The following is a 12643-nucleotide window of genomic DNA, read 5'->3' as shown; positions in this document are numbered from 1 at the left end:
ACAATAAAAGGAGACAGCCCATAACCTCACTTAGGGGCTTCCTAAGTGGAAGAGTGATGAGAATCTCTAATGAGTCATGGAATAAAAGACAGCTATAGGTTGGAAAGCCCCAGAATTGGATTGTTGAGGACCAGCCCATCCACCAAGTGAGTGGGGGCTGGGAGGTGCCTGGTACAGACAGGAACAGAGACAGGAGAGGGACAGGAGGCTCCTGAGGTCATGAAGTGAAGATGTCATCCATTTTAGTCAGAGCCTACCATGGGCCTGGGTCACAGAGCAGGCAGGACAATATTTACAGGTCACAGAGCAGCCAGGGAGAGTGAAAAGGAGCAGACACTCCTTCTGCTAGCTCCCGGAAGGGAGGTTGAGTTGTATGCCCTGGCTTCCCAGTCCTCTTTCTCCATGGGAGTAGGTATAACCAACCGGCCCTCCTGGAAGAGGCCCTGAATCAACCCCAGCCCTTTCAGTCTCGGAGAATGATGGTTAAAATCCTGGGCATCAAGACCCTTCAGTGAACATCAGCTTTCCTGTCACTTGCCAAAGGCTACCAGCCCGGTCTCCTCATGGTTACTTAAGTGAGTCACATAGGCCTCTGCAAGACCGTTGCTCACGGCCCACCCCATCCTGGGATAGCCATCACCAGTCTACGTCTAGCCTCGCCCGCTCGCTGATAGCCAGTGCAGACTCTGCTTCGTCCTCGACATCCCCCAGTCCCCTGAACCTGTCTGCCGTTTGTATTCTTCCTCCTCTGAACACCTCAGGTGCTTGGCACATACTTGAAACAGAGGCTGAAAGGTCCCTAAGCCTTTGCTTACTCCTGAATGTACCTCAAGACCAGGAAACGGGCTAATTCTCTCAGGAATAATAGGGAAGGAACTATGCCCCCAGTAGTTCATCTTTACAGCGCTGGAGGCCTTTGGGTACTTGCCCTGAGTCCACAGAGCATCAAGGTCTGAAGCGCACAGTGTCTAAGTTCCCCTGTCCAGAAGCAAAACCAGAAGGACGGAAGCAGATGTCAACATATATGAGGGGCCAGGCCCCGTGAGGAGACAGACTTTGAAGGGCAAAGAGGAGCCAAGAGACTGAGAGGGTATGGGAGGTGGTGAAGACAAAGCATGGAGAAGGTCCAGGGTGATACTCTCTGCCAAGCTGAACGTGGCCATGTGGTGGTGTCTGAAGGGGAACTGAGGAAAGGAGGAGGATGGATCCCAAGAGCCACTCTCCAATTTCCTGCACCCACTGGACTTCGTATGGCTTGCACTACATTGTCTGAACCCGTAGAGAGTGCAAGAAGGAGACAGCACGGAATTCAGGGAACTGTCAGCAATACAGTAGAGCTGAATACGCATCGGTAAGGGAGACACAAGTTGAATTCATAAGCCAAAAAACATAAAACAAACAAAAAGGAACGGCTCTGGAAACCAGGAAGAAGGGCGGGGGATGCAACAGACTCGTGATGTGGTCACTTAGTCTGTTCTGTGTGTGTGTGTGTGTGTGTGTGTGTGTGTGTGTGTGTGTGCCTGCGTGTCTGCTCTCTTGCTTCTGCTTCTCTCTGTACTTGGCTTCCTTCCCTCCAGAGAGGAACAAGAGTTCTCCGTGTGGCACAGGTTGTTCCCAGACAGCTCCAGGCGTATGTTACTCCACCACCCCAGAGACTGGCCTCAGAGAAGAGACTTCCTCTCCCCTCTGGGATTATAGTACTTCCTGGAAAGGACGCGATCAGTCCCACCTGTGTTGTGTGCCTGTAAGTGGGATTGGCAGCTCCACCCAAGATGAGTTGTGCAGAAAGAACATATCCTCCACCCAAAACGTGAGGCTTACAATGACTGGAAAACGGGGACTCAGAAAGTTGAGAAAACAACAAACAAGCAAACCAATAAAAATTCCAACACACACAGCACCAGGGAAGGGCTGAGTGTGGGGTGTGTGGTGGTGGATGATAGAGGTGAGATCACACTGGCCTTGAATTCTGGAAGAAGACATTTGAACTTGATTCTGCAATTGGCACACCTTGGGAAGATTTTAAGAAGATTAGATACGAGATCAGGTCTTGGAGAAAAATCAAGTAGGTCTTTTGTTTATTCATTCATCTGTTCAGAAATACTTTTAAAAAGTTTTTTTTTAATGTTTATTTATTTTTGAGAGAGAGAGAGACCAGGGGAGGAGCAGAGAGAAAGGGAGACACAGAATCCGAAGGAGGCTCCAGGCTCTGAGCTGTCAGCACAGAGCCCGATGTGCAGCTCAAACTCACAAACCGTGAGATCATGACCTGAGCCAAAGTCAGACGCTTAGCTGACTGAGTCACCCAGGAGCCCCCAGAAGTACTTTTTGAATAATGATTTTGAACCCAGGACTATGTTTGGATTTGGAAGTAGGAAGACAGATGATGCTCCCACTTTTCAAACCCACTGAACTCATTCTCATGCCACAGACTATTTCAGATCTCATGTATATCTCCTTTCCCCCAGCCAACTCCACAGAGACCTCACCAGTTGAGGCAAGTGTATCTGTGCAATCTCTGCCTAAGCTAGCAGCTGGAGAAGCACTTCTCTGGTTACTCCTTGAGCTCCTGGGTCACTGAGGCACCACTGAGTCCCTCACAGCTCTCAGATCCCCACTGGCCGACTTTTTCCTTTGCTTTCCAGTTGATACTCCAACTTGCAGGGCAGTGGAGTGTAGACAGGCCCTGGTCTGGGTTTGAATTTGGGCTCTGCCCTCTAAGAGTCTTGTAATCATAGGCAGATTACTGAAGATTGTCCCCTACATTCAACCTTTCCCTGCAGCTCAGTTGCTTTAGCTACAAAATAAAGATAGTAATAGGACCTGCCCTCTATTGAGTTAAGCTGTTGGAAACTCTAGAAAGGGGGTTCTCACACTAAGCATCCATAAGTGCTCACTATCCTTGGCCTGCCCTCAGGTTTCTCAGGAGCTGAGGTCTTGCCTTGCTGGATGGTGTCTTCTAATCTGGTTTCTCTGCCTGACCTCAAGCCCAGGGCTTGGGCTCAACCTGTACACACTGGTGCAACTATACCTGTTGGTGTATATCCACTGTCCCACGCCCCTAAGTGGGGAGGAGTCCCAAGCCTCTGGCTACCCTCGCCCTCTGCTCCTCCTCCCCATGATCCAACAACTCAGATGTTATCATCTGGCTCTGTAGGGGCTCCAGGATTCAGCTCTGGCACTGGGGCTGGATCCCTCCTGATCGGCAGGAGCACGTGCTACGATGACCATAAAATAGTTGATTATTCCCCTGCCTAGGCCTGCCCAGCACCCTGAGTTCCAGAAAGTACCCAGAGTGCCCTGTTATCTGCGATGTTTGTATGGGAGATTGCCTGCCCCACCTCTCCCCCCACACATGCTCTTTTTCCTCTGGTCCTTCACTCAGTGAATGGCACCGCCACCCAGCCAGTAGCCTGGGAGTCATTTATTTCTTCATTCACTCACTCATTCAACAAATATTGACTGAATGCTTCAGTAGTAGTGACGACAACAACAACAACAACATCAGTAATTTGAAAAAGCCATAAAAGTTAGTGCTAGGAAGTTCAAAGTCTGGGTATTTCCATGATGGCTATTTCTATTCTTCTCGATGTCACAATATTTAACCAATATCTTGGGGCACTGTGCTGTGCTGCGTCTGTTGGTCTTTGAGACACGATGGGATGTTGGCTCCTCTCTTACCTTCCCTGGGACTGCTGCTCACACCTCTAGGCTGATCTGGCTTCCAGCTCCCCCCCTCCACACCAGGGGAGAGAACTTTCTTTTTTTTTTTTTAATGTTTATTTTCAAGAGAGAGAGAGAGCAGGGGAGGGGCAGAGAGAGAGGAAGATAGAGGACCTAAAGAAGGCTCTGCATTGAGAGCAGAGAGCCTGATGCGGGGCTCAAACTCATGAGCAGGACCTGAGCCGAAGTCAGACGCTTAACCAACTGAGCCACCCAGGCGCCCCAAGAGAGAACTTCCTGAAGAGCCTGCCACACACCGTCCGTCCGTGTTTTGATTTGGGTTCCCCCTTAGATAAGCATTCATTTGCAAGTTGTTTATGTGGGAAGTGGCCCCAGGACACATCAACAGGGGTGTGGGGAAGTGAGACAGAGAAGGGATGGCAGGCTGCAAAGGGGCATCTAGTCACCACTGTGGATGACCAGGTCATGCTCTCCAATTAGGAACTCTAGGAGCCAGTACGGAGTGAATAGGCACCTCCGAGTTTCCCACCTAAGGGGCAAGTGAGCTGTGGTAGTTCTGCACCATCAGTCACTGAAAAGCAGGGGTGCATGAAATGCCAGGACTTCTGACTGGCCAGGCCCAGGCAGAGGGGCGCAGGCTGCCAGAGAAAGCTCTTACGTAGACTCTTGTGGTCGGAGGTTGGAGGTCTACGGGCCCGGCAACTGCTAAACCTACTGACCCAGGCTCAGTCTAATGGGAAGCCACACGGGTTTGGTTTCAAAAACACCTACCAGGCAGAAACCTTGAGAATTTGTGGAGGATGCGAACCCTGTGAGAGCGCCTATCTGACAAACTCAGGCAAGGCAGCACCTGCCCGTGAGCCCATCCAGGGGCTGATCTCCACAGGACCGTGCCAGCAGGGGCTGGGGACAAACCTGTGCCCGGAGCAGCGAGGAAAGCTCACGATGGCCTGTGCACTTGCTCACGGCACTCAGAAGAGCTCCCGGTCCTCTTCAGGATAGACTTTCATACTTTCTCAACATCAACGAATAACAAGCATTTGTTAGTCATCTGAGGAGATGGTGCGGCCTCAAAATGGCACCAGACCACCAATCAGAGCCAGTTAAGAAGAATTATGACAGAAAGCAGGAGTTAACTTTTAAACCAGTTGAAATTTGCATTTCAGTGAAAAGTCAGAGGGTAGAGAAGGCATGAAGTGGGATGCTGGGAGAACAAGAAACAATCCTTGAAAGCAAAATGATTGTGCGTGCCCCCAAATAAAATAGAACTGCAGTACGTATACTATTGAAAACTGACTTAGTGAGTTGTCAGATAAACTCATAAGAATTCATACAATCCCCTCAGAACACAGACGAAAAGATAAATTTATAAGATAAAAAATAGGACGAGGGAAAATAGATATAATGGTCCAACTTTTATGTAACAGGAGTCATAGAATCAAAAAGACGAATGGATGGAAGTATTTTTTTAAGTAATCTCTACACCCAGTGTGGGTGTTGAACTCATGACCCCGAGATCAAGAGTTGCATGCTCTTCTGACTGAGTCAACCAGGCGCCCCAGAAGTGAAGTATTAGTTAGAGAGAGAGAGAGAGAGAGAATTTCCTGAGCTGAAAAGAGTTTATCTATGGATTGAAGTGGTTCACTGAATCACGGATTATAATGAAAAAGTCTATAAACCGCTGACACAGAAGCCATTAAAAAAAATTTTTTTTAATGTTTATTTTTGAGAGAGAAAGAGACAGAGTGTGAGCGGGGGTGGGACAGAGAGAGAGGGAGACACAATATCCGAAGCAGGCTCCAGGATCTAGGCTCCGAGCTGTTAGCACAGAGCCCGATGCAGGGCTCAAACCCACGAACCATGAGATCATGACCTGGACTAAGCCACCCAGGTGCCCCAACAGAAGCCATTTTAAAAATTAAAAGATTCTATATAAAATTTACTGGTATGAATTTTTAAAACATAGATATAACGCGCTATGAAAATGTAATGATCAAAACTGATGCAAAAAAATAAATAGCCTGAATATTCTAACCACAAGTGCAATTTAAAAGATTATTAAAAAATCTGCCTGTCTTTCCCCATTCTGCATTCTTAGATAGTTATGGCTGGGATAAAGAGAGATTCCTCAAAGAAAGGGTGGTGCTACAGAAGAAAGAAAATGTATATTGGCAAGTAAAATAAAAGACCCTTTATATCCTACCTCTTGGGTGGGAGACTTTCTCTGTATATATAATTCCCATACACACGATTCTAAGAATGCCTTACTTCACATACACTAAAGGTGTCTTCACCCCCAAAGTGACATCACAGCTACCACATCCAGCTGCTGCAAGTTCAGGGTCTCTGGGTGACATCCCAGTCCACCAGGCCCTGATGGTGGTCAATTGTTAATCATTTATTGAGCACATAGGGGTATGGAGAAAGAGTAACTGCCCTCAAGGATCTTCTATTCCAGCAGAAGGGAAAATAAGTTACACAAATACAAAGAAATATATAAATAAGATGGACTCAGGTAGTGAAAATTGCTAAAAGAAGACAAAATAAGGTAATGGAATATGGTTGGGGGAGGGGATGCTGAGATACCCTTCCGAGAAGATGGCATTTGAGTCGGGATGTTTGTAACGGGTGTATTCAGATGTCTTCCTTAAGGTATAATTTGATTTCTTACAAATATTGTCCCCAAACTATGCTATATATCTATAGCACAGTCCTTTACAGGATAGGCCCTTATAAACCTCTCAGGAAGTATATGAGTAAAGGTCCATGCAGAAGACAAAAACACTTTATAAGCATTTGAAACAGGAAATTTGCTGTAATGAGTCACACAAGTGATAGAAAAACCTAAGAACTAAGCAAGGCAGAGTAAGGCTATCCAGATATTAACAAAAGTGAGACAAATGGAGGAGGATATGTGACCAAAGCCCAGAGGCCAGGAGCAAACAGCAAAAGTTGGGCCATGCTAGGCCTGGACTCATAAAGGAAGGAGACCTCATACCCGGAAATCACACTGGAAGCAGAGAGGGTGGAGGAAGATGCCTTAACGTGTCCCTTCCTCCTGCTTTTCAACCCCCCATCCACCAGCTGACCCAGTGGTTTGTGCAGCATGGCCTGCCAGGATCAAGTTCCCACCCCCGAGTTTGGGAAAGGGTGAGAAATGTACCTGGAGGGCAAAGGGGCCCAGGACAGATGCAGGTGCATTTCATGACCTCCTGGGGATTAAAAGTCTACTTTAATCAGTCTCAAATGGTTTGAATCTCTTCTGCCTCTCCTGAGCTGGGTCCTGGCTGCTGGCAGTGCAGATGGGGAAGGAGGGCGATAGGTTCTGAGATACCACTCCCGGTCTCCCAGTGTGTTTGGGGAGGGCAGAGGGACAGGAAACCGGACAAGAGTGTCTTTACTCACACGGCCACAGCTGTTGTTCTTTCTAAATTGGCTGTGCCCGCTCCTCCGGCTAACAGTGGCCACTGACACCCTCTCTGTGGCGGGCATTCAAATACTAGTGTGTCGTCTGGAGGACCCGAGCCCAACTACCTCCCTTAGTGTTCACTTGGCCCAACCACAGATCCTTCCCTCCTAGCCAGTATACTCCCCCTCTCCCCCTACTCCCAGCTGGAAACAGTGCCACGCTTCCTCTCCCGGACTCACACAAGTCCAGCGGCAAGTCCGAAAATGATGATCAGCTTGGGAACAGCAGGTCTATCAGGGACCCCATCTCTATGGCTGATTCGTTGACGTCTCCCCAGTATTTGGCTTGGGGGAAGGTCACCCCTCGCCACAAACACTGCTGTCCCCACAAGGCAGAGGATTCTGGCTCTAACCCCCTCTTTTCCTCCACCCCAGTCATCTCATGAAGATTAGAAAGGAGGGATGGAGGGCAGCTGGTAGGGACACTCTGACACCTTCCAGTAAGCCCCAGCAGAGTCTGGTGCTAGTGTGGGCAGTTCACTTGAGAAGGAGAATGCTTAGAGCCTCTTTGTCCTCATCTCTGGGGTTTAGCTGGAATTCCTGGACAACAAGAAAAAGCCCACTGAGTATCCTGTTACCGTTGAACGATGGAAAGGGTGTGGGCTTGCAAAGATCTGGGGAAGAGTGTCCCAAGACGAAGAAACAGCAAATGTAAAGGCCTCGAGATGCAAACTCAGATGGGGTATCTTAGGGGCAGAAAGAAGCTGGTAAGACCTTAATTAAGAGGCAGTGAGGGAGAAGACAGAGCCAGACAAGGGCGGATGGGGCGGAGGCAGCTGCGGATCACCTAGGCTCCTGAGGACGGAGGTAAGTTGTTTGGATTTTATGTCTGGTTGCTCTGAGAAGCTACTGGGTTTTAAACAGGAGGGCGACATGAACTGGTTTTATTTATTATTTTTGAGGCCACAAATGATACGACTGAATGTATTATTATGATTATTTTCCACTGTCCAAAAACACAAAACCAGCACCGACTCTTCCTATACAACAAAGAGAGTCTCACTGACATATGCGTGCCTCCTGCTGTTAGCATTCATTTTATTATTGACATAGACGCTATTCTCTAGATGTTTGCTCGCAACAGATCTGTTAGGTTTGACAGCACATGAACTGATTTTTGTTTTGGAAAGACCACTGTGACCTCTGCGTGCTGAATGGACTGTGGGGGAACGCTGGAGGCAAATGCCCAGTTCATAATTTGTTGCGGTGATTTAGCGAAGTGATGATGCCCTGGGCCATGGCTAAGCCAAGGACGTGGTGAGAAGTGGGGACATTTGGGTTGGATTTAGGAGGGGGCTACTGAAAGGGCTCCGTAGTCAGAGAATGATTCCTGGGGTCTGGGCCTGGACGGTTGCCTGGATGGTGTCCCTACTTCCTGGTACGGAAATGACTCCGCGAGTCGTAAGTCACTGCTGGTTGGTTGTTTTCTTCATTATTGTATTCCCAGGAGTATCTGCCACTTAGTAGGTGCTCAATAAATATGTGTTGACTAGTTGACTAGCTTAATCAGGTCATAACCGAGAAGCCTAGTGGACATACTCATACTCCTGCCACTTACGACTAAATGATATGTTAACTCCATATATGTTTGCAAAATTGCATTTAAAAAAATTGGATTGGGGAAGCAATTACAGTTGTCATCTGCCAACAACCTATATCTCGTCCTTCTGGACAGCGACAGCAAAAACTCACTTCTCTGGCAGAGGGGCAAATTCCTCCACGCTCCTATTGGTCCTGCCTCTTGGGAGACATGGGAGAATTCCACCGAGCAGCGGCAAACTGGACCCCATAGTGGAGGAGTCTCTGCCCTTCACCCAGGCCCAGAGAAGCGTCCATTTCCTGGGGGCTCAGCTTCCTGGCCTGAGCTGGCTTGAAGCTCCACGTGATGAGGAAGGTCTGTCTACACAGGCCCTGGGCCGTGTTCCAGTCAAGATGAGATGCTTCCTCTTTACTCCAGCACCTTCCTTCCCAGCCACAGATTTCTGCTTTTGCAGTTATTCAGGGAAAATGGTCAGCCAACTCTCTGCACCCATGGAATCTTGCCGTGAGGAGAAAGAGCTGCTCTTTTATCTGTCTGCTGATCCTTCCACTTTCAAACAACCCAGCTTTGATGGAAGCATCTTTTTCGGTAGTGCCCAGACAACCCATTCCAACATCCTGGCATCTTTTGGGATAGACCTCTTGTAACAGCCAGTGACCATCTAACCGGCTGTTCACAGCACATGGCCTGGAATACCAGCTTCTCCTCCCAGGAAAGGGGAGTCCTTGTGGCTCCGCACCCCCTTGCCCCAGCCAGCTCCACATTTTAGGGTCCATTACCTTATTACTCACAAGTCTCCATTTACAGGGACGAATTGCTGTATTATTCAGGCTTCTTTAGTTGTGGGACAGAAATCCAGTTAACCCTAGCATACCTAGAAAAGGGGGGTTACTGGTATTTGGACAAAGGGTGGGCCATTGTCATGCTTTTTGCTTTCTACTCTCATCCCTCTTCCTGCTTCACTCAGCGCATATATATATACATATATACATATATATACATATATACACATACATATATGTATACATGTATGTATATATGTGTATATATAAATGTTTATTTATTTTGGGAGAGAGCGTGACCAGAGGAGGAGCAGAGAGAGGGAGACACAGAATCGGAAGCAGGCTCCAGGCTCTGAGCTGTCAGCAGAGAGCCCGAAGCGGGGCTTGAACCCACGAACCGGTAGATCATGACCTGAGCCAAAGTCGGACACTTAATCGACCGAGCCACTCGGGCGTCCCCCTGCTTCCCTCATCTTGACGTTTCTCTGTGCCCCGGCCTCATTTTCTCTTACTTGGGATGCCTTCACCCTGGCGAGGACAGAGTACAGGAAGCATGGCCACCAGAAACTCCTGACGTGTTATTTAGCTCAGCTGTGCCAAGGCAGTGAGAAGACTGCTCTCCCCTCCCCGTGCTGAACCTGAGGTTAAGTCCCAGCTTCCACCAGCCTCCTCCTTCAGTCTCGAGGCTGCGGGATGGGGTTCTGTGATTGGTCAGGCTTAGGTTGCGTCATCGCGTGGGGAGGGGGTCAGGACTCAGGACTCCGCGACTGGCAGCCCCACCAGAATCAACCAGATCTCTACACGAACGAGGTGAGAGTGCTGTTTCTCTTAAACAAGTCGGATAAAGGAGCTAGGCAGGCAAACCCAACAGATCCGTCTTACAGGAAGTCAGATTGAATGCAGTCCAGGAACCGGAGAAAGCGTGCGCACTCGGAGGCTGGGTCTGTTTTCTTTTTTAACCCAACAAGAAATGCACGTTGTGGGCAGGAATTGTAACGAGGCAGCGAGCGCCACGTGTTCCTCCGTGGAGAAAAGTAGGATGGAGGGGAGGGTGGCAAACGGAGGCCCTGCCTTCTCGCCAGCCAGCAGGAGGCTCTGGGAGGTGGAAGCCACTTCAGGTGATGATGACTCAATACGGTGTATCACGCCTGCCTCAGTTCTGCTCTGTCCAGTTCTCCAAAGCCAAATAAATAGGAAGTGTGGCAGACTGGATTCTTTTTAGCAGCAGTACGCTTGGGTTTGTTTTCATGGGCATGAGTCCACTGGAAAGCAATTATTTTCCCTTGCCTTCTTGCTGCATCAGAGAAATGGAGCAATGTTAAAGAGAGACTTCAAAGAAACAATTTTGTAACTTACAAAATGGAATCACACAGTGGCTGCCAAGTTGGCTGTGCTGGTATGTCAGGACTGGTTCTTTTTTAAAAAAATAAAACTGTGTATATTTAAAGTGTACAACATTTTGACATACATATACATAGTGAAAAGATTACTACAGTTAAACTAATTAACATATCCATCTCTCCACATAGTAACCACTTGTGTGTGTGTGTGTGTATGAGTGTGAGTGTGCGGTGAGAGCACCTGAGATCTACTCTGAGCAAATTTCCAGTATACAATACAATATTATTAACTATAGTCACCATGCTGTACATTAGATCTATAGGACATATTCATACCTCGTAATTGCAATTTTGTACCCCTTGCTCAACATCTCCCCATTTCCTCTGCCTCCCCACCCCTGGGAACCACCATTCTACCTTCTACTTCTATGAATTCGACTTTTTTCAGACTCCACATGTGAGTGAGATCATGCAGTATTTTTCTTTCTGTGTCTGGCCTATTCCACTTAATATAATGTCTTCCGGGTTCATCCATGTTGTTGTAAATGGCAGGATCTCCTTTTTAAAGGCTGGACAATATTCCAGTGTGTGTGTGTGTGTGTGTGTGTGTGTGTGTGTGTGTGCATACATAAATTACACAGAGTAATTTCTTTAAAAAAAATTTTTTTTAAATATTTATTTTTGAGAGAGAGAGAGAGAGAGAAGCAAAGCAGGGGAGGGACAGAGAGTGAGGGAGACACAGAATCCGAAGCAGGCTTCAGGGTCTGAGCTGTCAGCACAGAGCCTGACGTGGGCTCAAACTCATGAACCATGAGACCATGACCTGAGCCGAAGTCAGATGCTTAACTGACTGAGCCACCCAGGCGACTCCAGTAATTTCTTCATCCATTCAACCATCGACAGACATTTAATCTGTTTCCATGTCCTGGCTGTTGTGAATAATGCTGCAATGAACATGGAGCACAAACAGATCTTCAAGGTACTGATTTCATTTACTATGGATATATACTCAGAAGAGGGATTGCTGGATCATATGGTAGTTCTATTTTTAATTCTCCAAGGAACCTCCATACTATTTTACATAAAGACTGTACCAATTTACATTCCTACCAATACTGTACAAGAGTTCCCTTTTCTTCACATCCTCTCTAATACTAGTTATCTTTCGTCTTCTTGATAATAGCCATCCTAACAGGTGTAAGGTGATATATCATTGTAGTGTTGACATGCATTTCCCCAATGATTGGGGATATCACGCACCTTTTCACATACTTCTTGGCCATTTATATGTCTTCTTTGGTAAAATGTATATTCTGGTCCTTTGCCCATTTTTAAAATTAGGGTTTTATTTTGTTTGTTTTTGCTGTAGAATTGTATGAGTTCCTTATATATTTTGGATATTAAACCCTTATCAGATATAGAATTTGCAAATATCTTCTATTCCGTAGGTTGCCGTTTCACTGTGTTGATTGTTTCCTTTGCCCAGCAGAAGTTTTTAGCATTTAGTGTAGTGCCACGTGTTCATTTTTGCTTTTGTTGCCGGAATTTCTGGTTTTCTATCTCCAAAAAGTCACTGCCAAGACCGATGTGTCATACAGTTTATACGAAAATCAGCATGCTAGGGGCGCCTGGGTGGCTCAGTCAGTTAAGCGGCCGACTTCGGCTCAGGTCATGATCTCGCGGTCCGTGAGTTCGAGCCCCGCGTCGGGCTCTGTGCAGATGGCTCAGAGCCTGGAGCCTGTTTCAGATTCTGTGTCTCCCTCTCTCTGACCCTCCCCCGTTCATGCTCTCTCTCTGTCTCAAAAATAAATAAATGTTAAAAAAAAAAA

The sequence above is a fragment of the Acinonyx jubatus genome, chromosome D4 (assembly GCF_027475565.1).
Source record: "Acinonyx jubatus isolate Ajub_Pintada_27869175 chromosome D4, VMU_Ajub_asm_v1.0, whole genome shotgun sequence".
In the NCBI taxonomy this organism is placed as follows: Eukaryota; Metazoa; Chordata; class Mammalia; order Carnivora; family Felidae; genus Acinonyx; species Acinonyx jubatus.
This window is presented reverse-complemented; position numbering follows the sequence as displayed.